Consider the following 6,453-nt stretch of genomic DNA (forward strand, 5'->3'; position numbering starts at 1 on the left):
AATAAATAAAAGAAATATATATATATATAAAAAGGAGAACCACAAATTGTAATAGGAGTAGAAAATGAGGTCCCCACCGTGGGAAGCTTTTAGATCTACAGTGGTCCAGGAAAAACAAACAAACATATCATTAATGTTCAGTTCTCTGTGGCTACCAAGTGATTCATCAGCACAGACCAGCATATGCCCTGGGTGAATGTGGGAAGGCATAGGCTATTATTGTTTTATTACTCTCTATAGGAAATAGAGCCCAGTCGACAATGCCATGGTGGGGGGCAGAGGGCAGCACTCTTGAGATGGCTCAGCTCTGTGAGCTCACTTTTAAGTTAGATTTTTATTCTTCTTAAGACCCCCCAGTTCAAGCAGGGACTTTATATCTCTGCAAACCCCTGAGGACTGACTCCCACTCCCCTCTATCTCAGACTAATCTCTATTTTCTGCTATCCCCAGGATGCCCTGGTAATCAGGGTTGTGATTCAGAAATGAACTTGAGGAAACAGAAATGCCAAAGAACGTTAGCATTTCACCACACCAGTCCAGGCACATAAAAATCACTTCACTACCAGCAAACCCCCAGGGCCCAGCAAGCCATGCAAATACTGCCCAGGACCACCTCTGTCCTCTTTAAGGCCTCAACTTTGAGTCATGACTGCATTTTCAACCCTGTGAACATGACGAGCAAAGAACCCACATTTTCCCCAAAGTTCACTTAGCCAAGATTTAAATAAATCAATCTCTTCCAGTTGCCACATTCTACAAGGTGAGAGCCTAACAACACAGAACACCAAGTCCCAAAGAAGTGGTGTGCTGAGCCAGGTTGCTCTGACAAAGATTCTTTGCTTGACCAATCTTTAGTTGGGCTCCAGAACCTTCCCCTAGGTCGATCTGTACACTTTCGTATAAAATCCAGTTTCAGCAAGAACCCGGTGAAAAAAGTTTAGCAAGAACCCTCTACCCTCAATATCTGATCGGGGTCCTCATCCTCCACCACCCGCTAGGTGATGTCTGACCACCCTGGCCTATCTTCAGCAAAAATCCTGTTAGGTTGATTTAGCCAGAATCCCCCTTATCCCTGATATTTCCACCTAGTAATTTTTCATCCACTGATCCTTGTTCTGTTGTTGGCTATAAATTCCCACTTGTCCATCTATTTCAGAGTTGAGCCCAATCTCTGTTCCCCACTGCAGAATCCCATTGCAGTGGTCCCTATGCTTATTGCAGTGGTCCTCAATAAAGTTTACTCTACAGTGCTTTAACAAGTATCATTGAATAATTTTTTCTTCAACAGCTCCCTTAAGAATATATAGAGGAAGGGCTGGGAGCAGTGGTTCATGCCTGTAATCCCAGCACTTTGGGAGGCCAAGGTGCGTGGATCACAAGGTCAGCAGTTCGAGACCAGTCTGGCCAATACGTGAAACCCCCGTCTCTACTAAAAATACAAAAAAATTAGCTGGGCGTGGTGGCACATGCCTGTAATCCCAGTTACTCAGGAGGCTGAGGCAGGAGAATTATTTGAACTCAGGAGGCGGAGGTTGCAGTGAGCCGAGGTCGCGCCATTGAACTCCAGCTTGGGCAATGGAGCGAGACTCCATCTCAAAAAAAAAAGAAGAAAAAGAAGAAGAAGAAGAGTATATAGAGGAAATGGCCAGGCGTGGTGGCTCACACCTGTAATCCCAACACTTTGAGAGGCTGAGGAGGGCAGATCACCTAAGGTCAGGAATTTGAGACCATCCTGGCCAACATAGAGAAACCCCGTCTCTACTAAAAATACAAAAATTAGCTGGGTGTGGTGGTGGGCACCTGTAATCTCAGCTACTCGGTAGGCTGAGACAGGAGAATCGCTTGAGCCCGAGAGACGGAGGTTGCAGTGAGCCTAGATTGCACCACTGCACTCCAGCCTGGGCGACAGAAAAGACTCTATATCCAAAAAAAGAAAAAAGAAAAAGGACTATGTACAGGAAATGATATCCTGAAAAACTCTTGACATGGTATGGCATTGAAACTGGGTTTTGGAAAGCTATGAGAGAAAACAATTCATTGTTGGATGATCAGATACCCAGGGGCACATGAGAAGTGAACTCTGGAGTGCTTACTGCTGCCTTAGAAAAGCCGTTGGGCAGAGAATGAACATAAAACCAAAAGCTTTGAGAGGCTTGGCATCTATGATCATTCAAAGTCTGCTGATTTTGTAGACTGGCAGAGTCAAATAAATCCAGATTCTTTCCAGGGTAAGAATTTCTTATTTGGGTATAATGGTTGGATGTGAATGTAATGCAAAATGTATAAATCAAAGAAAGCTTATTCGTGACCTATTAGAAAAGAAAAGATTATCCCAAAATCTGATAGTGGCATGTTTCTTTATAGCTAAAAGAAATGAATAGAAATTATTCTTAAATCCTTTTGTAAACTTGTTTTGAACAGAAAAAAATTGATCCACATTAAGTAATCCAGGTCTCTACTACTTGCAAGACCAGAAAGAATTCCCAGTTTAGTGCTCCACATAATTGTGTGATTATGGCAGATCTAATATCTAGCGCATTAAAAGAGAGGAAAACTAAAGATAAGGGAGAAGAAGGAGAAGAATACATGACCTTGGTAATTGGGAAAAGTTCCACAGGCTAGGAGTCAGGAGCTTTGGACTTAAGTGTCAACTTTACCATTAGCTAGCTTTGTGACCAGGGAAAATTGCTTAGGTTTTCTAAACCTCAATTTCCTCTGTTATAATATAAAGGGCTTATAATAAAATCCTTTCCTGGCTATAAATTTCATGAATCTAAACTCTTTTCTTTCAAAAACTGATCCCCAAACTGCCCCCAATTTTGTTTAAATTAACCCCAAATTCACTGAGGTATCATAGATTGTTTTTTAATATATTTGCCTTTGTTTTCCAATTTGTAGACTCCTATATATTTCATAGGGATACTGTGAGAATGTGAGATAAAACAATACTTAGTTACACAAAATCCTAGCTAGAAAGCGAAGAAAGTGAAATCTGTGAATTAACTTCAATTCCATTTTATTCAGAAATTTTCTCTAACCAAACCTCAATTGCTACTTAAAAAGAAAAAGTTCATGACTTACATCCATTGAATATTCTTTAATTTCCCATTCTAGGATGCTGGGTTTGCCAAATAAAAATATGGGACACCCTGTTAAATTTGAATTTCAGATTAGTGATGAGTAATTTTTTAAAAATAAATATCACACAGATATTGCATTAGGACAGATTCGTACTAAAAATTACTCATTGTTTATATGTAATTCAAATATAACTTGGCATGCTGTATCTCTATTTTATCTGGTGTAGGGGTAAAGAAAATTTTTTCCTCCTCCTCTGAATGTTTGAGTCCTTAATTCTGCTGAAATAAACTGACAATAGACATATTAACAGGGAAAAACAAAGCATACAAATTCATTAGTGTGCAAGTGTGCATGGGAGCCACAAAATATGAGATTCAAAGAAGGGCCAGATGGTTGAAGCTTAAATACCCTCTTCATAGGAGAGAGGGAAGTGAGGGATGTAGGCAATTTTAGAAGAAGAAGAAGTTTTTAGGAGGACTGAGTGGGCCCAAAGAGCAGACGATAGCCTAGTACAAAACTCCCCTGGGCTTTGTGAGAAGTGTCAACAAGTTACAGGAAGGTTGGGGGCAGAACTCTACTGAGGACAAAGGCCATCTTATTATGCAGATAAAATATCTCAGATTAGCCCTTAGAAGAATAAGTGGAAGGAATAGGTGAAAAGTCTGTCAAACGGTGGTGTCCTGGACATAGAGACTTTTACTTTTCTTTCCTTCAATACAAGTTAATCTTCTCTAGTTAATGTAAATCCCAGGAAGAGGGCCCAAGACAATTGCATTCCTTCTGGATGAGCTCCCATTAGTCAGATAAGGGAATTCCCTTTTTTTTTTTTTTTTTTGAGACAGAGTCTCACTCTGTTGCCCAAGCTGGAGTGCAGTGGTGTGATCTCAGCTCACTGCAACATCCACCTCTCTGGTTCAAGCAGTTCTCTGCCTCAGCCTCCCGTGTAGCTGGGATTACAGGTGCCTGCCATCACACCCTGCAAATTTTTGTATTTTTAGTAGAGACAGGGTTTCACCATGTTGGCCAAACTGGTCTTGAACTCCTGACCTCATGATCGACCTGTCTCAGCCTCTCAAAGTGCTGGGATTACAGGTGTGAGCCACCACACCCAGCCTTTCTGTTTGTTTGTTTGTTTTTGTTTTTGTTTGAGACAGAGTTTTGCTCTTGTCACACAGGTTGCGGTGCAATGTCCCAATCTTGACTCATTGAAACCTCCACCTCCTGGATTCAAGCAATTCTCCTGTCTCAACCTCCTGAGTAGCTGGGGTTACAGGCACCTGCCACCACACCCAGCTAATGTTTGTATTTTTAGGAGAGACGGGGTTTCACCATGTTGGCCAGGCTGGTCTCGAACTCCTGACCTCAGGTGATCCACCCATTTCAGCCTCCCAAAGTGCTGTGATTACAGGTGGGAGCTACCATGCCCAGCCAGATAAAGGAATTTCAGAGATGACCTCTCACTGCACTTCCTAAGGGAAAAGAGGGAAGGAGAAGGTCACAGAGAGAGCTTTGTTCTAAGGCTTATTTATAAGACCTTTTAATCTCCTTTGTTCAAAGCACTCAGCCTGCCAAAGCTTCATATTTTGGGATATCATTTTCTGAGCCCCAGCACTGGTGACCTTTTACCTATACTTACCTTGGTGGAGATATGCAATTCCTAAATAATTTGTGTCAGTGATAATTAATTAAGTTGTGTACTTTTTAGTATATATATTCTGTCTCAATAAAAAAGTTTGAAACATGGCCAGGTGCACTGGCTCAGGCCTGTAATCCCAATACTTTGGGAGGCCAAGGCAGGTGTATCACTTAAGCTCAGGAATTTGAGATCTACCTGTATAATAAACATGTATTTCAAGGTACACAGTGACTCAGTGGATTTACATCTCAAAAGTTGAGCCAGTGCTTACCTTAAAATAAATATCCTCCTGTATTCACCTGTACTAGTCTCTCTAGTCCTCTGTGTCCCACAACATTTCTTGGAGAGCCAGCCAGGAGGAGTGGAGATGGCAGACTTACTGTCTCATTTGCCTGTGGGGCTGGAGCCCCAGGTCAAAGGAAACCTGTGACCCCAGGTGCCACCAGGAGAACTTCAGCTCGGAAAGGAAATCAGCTCTCCCATGACCCAGCAGCACAACAAAACTTGAGAGGCTACAGGACAATTCCAGAAACAGTGCATTTCAGGAACTGTGGTAAAGTATTGAGGCCCAAGGCAGGACCCGTCCCATAAGGACAGAAGAGGAGCCTGATCATCTCCAGGGGTGTGACTATTAATCCGACCCAGAGGGGCTGGGGCGGCAAGAGTGGCTCGCCAATTCGGATGAAAACTCACACTCCAACTGACCCAGGACATGAGAGTGGCTTGCAAAGTAGATTAAGAAAAATAAACTAAAGGTGGTGAGAGTGGCTCGCCACTCCAATTGGAAACACAAGAACAAAAGAGCATCAGTTGCTCTTTTATATTTCCCATTCCTTTACCTAATCATACCATGTAGGCCACTAGATCGGATAAATCATTAAATAAAACTTGATCAATACATACATACAAAAACGTGTACACAAATGTACATAGCAGCTTTATTCATCATAACCAAAAAAGTTGAAACAACCTTTGGGGGTCAGAAAATATGGCACTTTGCAATGCTGAGTACTTTGAACTAAAGAAGCAGCCTCTGGCAGAGTACAATGGCTCACACCTGTAATCCTAGCATTTTGGGAGTCCGAGGTGGGAAGAATTGTTTGAGCCCAGGAGCCTAAGGCCAGCCTGGGCTATATAGTGAGACCCTGTCTCTACAAAAAAATTTAAAAATTAGCTGGACCTGGTGGCACATGCTTGTAGTCCCAGCTACCTGGGGGGCTGAGGTGAGAGAATCACTTGAGCCTGGGAAGGTGAAGCTGCAGTGAGCTGTAATGGTGTCCATTACACTGCACTCCAGCCTGGGTGACAGAGCAAGACCCTGTCTCAAACAAAACAAAATAAAACAAAACAAAAGCAAAAAAAAAATTTTTTTAAAAAGGAAGGGGCCTCAGAACCAAGGTCTCTCTGATCTATTCCTGCTTACTATCTCTTGATTCTCTTTTTCTCCCAAAGCTTAGGGAAGCACTTTCTCTGATATTTCCTTTATCTGACTAACAGAAGTCCCTCCAGAAGAAATGAAGTGTTATATGAACCCACTCCCTGGAATCTATGTGATCTATAAGAGAGGAGACTAAAGGTCTCCACATCTGGGACATCATGCCCAGACAGACTTTTCACCTATGCTTCTGAGAGCTACCTGAGAGACTTCTTCTGCATAATAAGACAACCTTTGCTTGTAGTGCTCTTCCTCCCCTCACTCTCCCATAACTTGTTGCCACCACCATCCAGGAGTCTTT

The sequence above is a fragment of the Colobus angolensis genome, unplaced genomic scaffold, assembly GCF_000951035.1.
Source record: "Colobus angolensis palliatus isolate OR3802 unplaced genomic scaffold, Cang.pa_1.0 Scaffold137, whole genome shotgun sequence".
NCBI lineage: Eukaryota > Metazoa > Chordata > Mammalia > Primates > Cercopithecidae > Colobus > Colobus angolensis.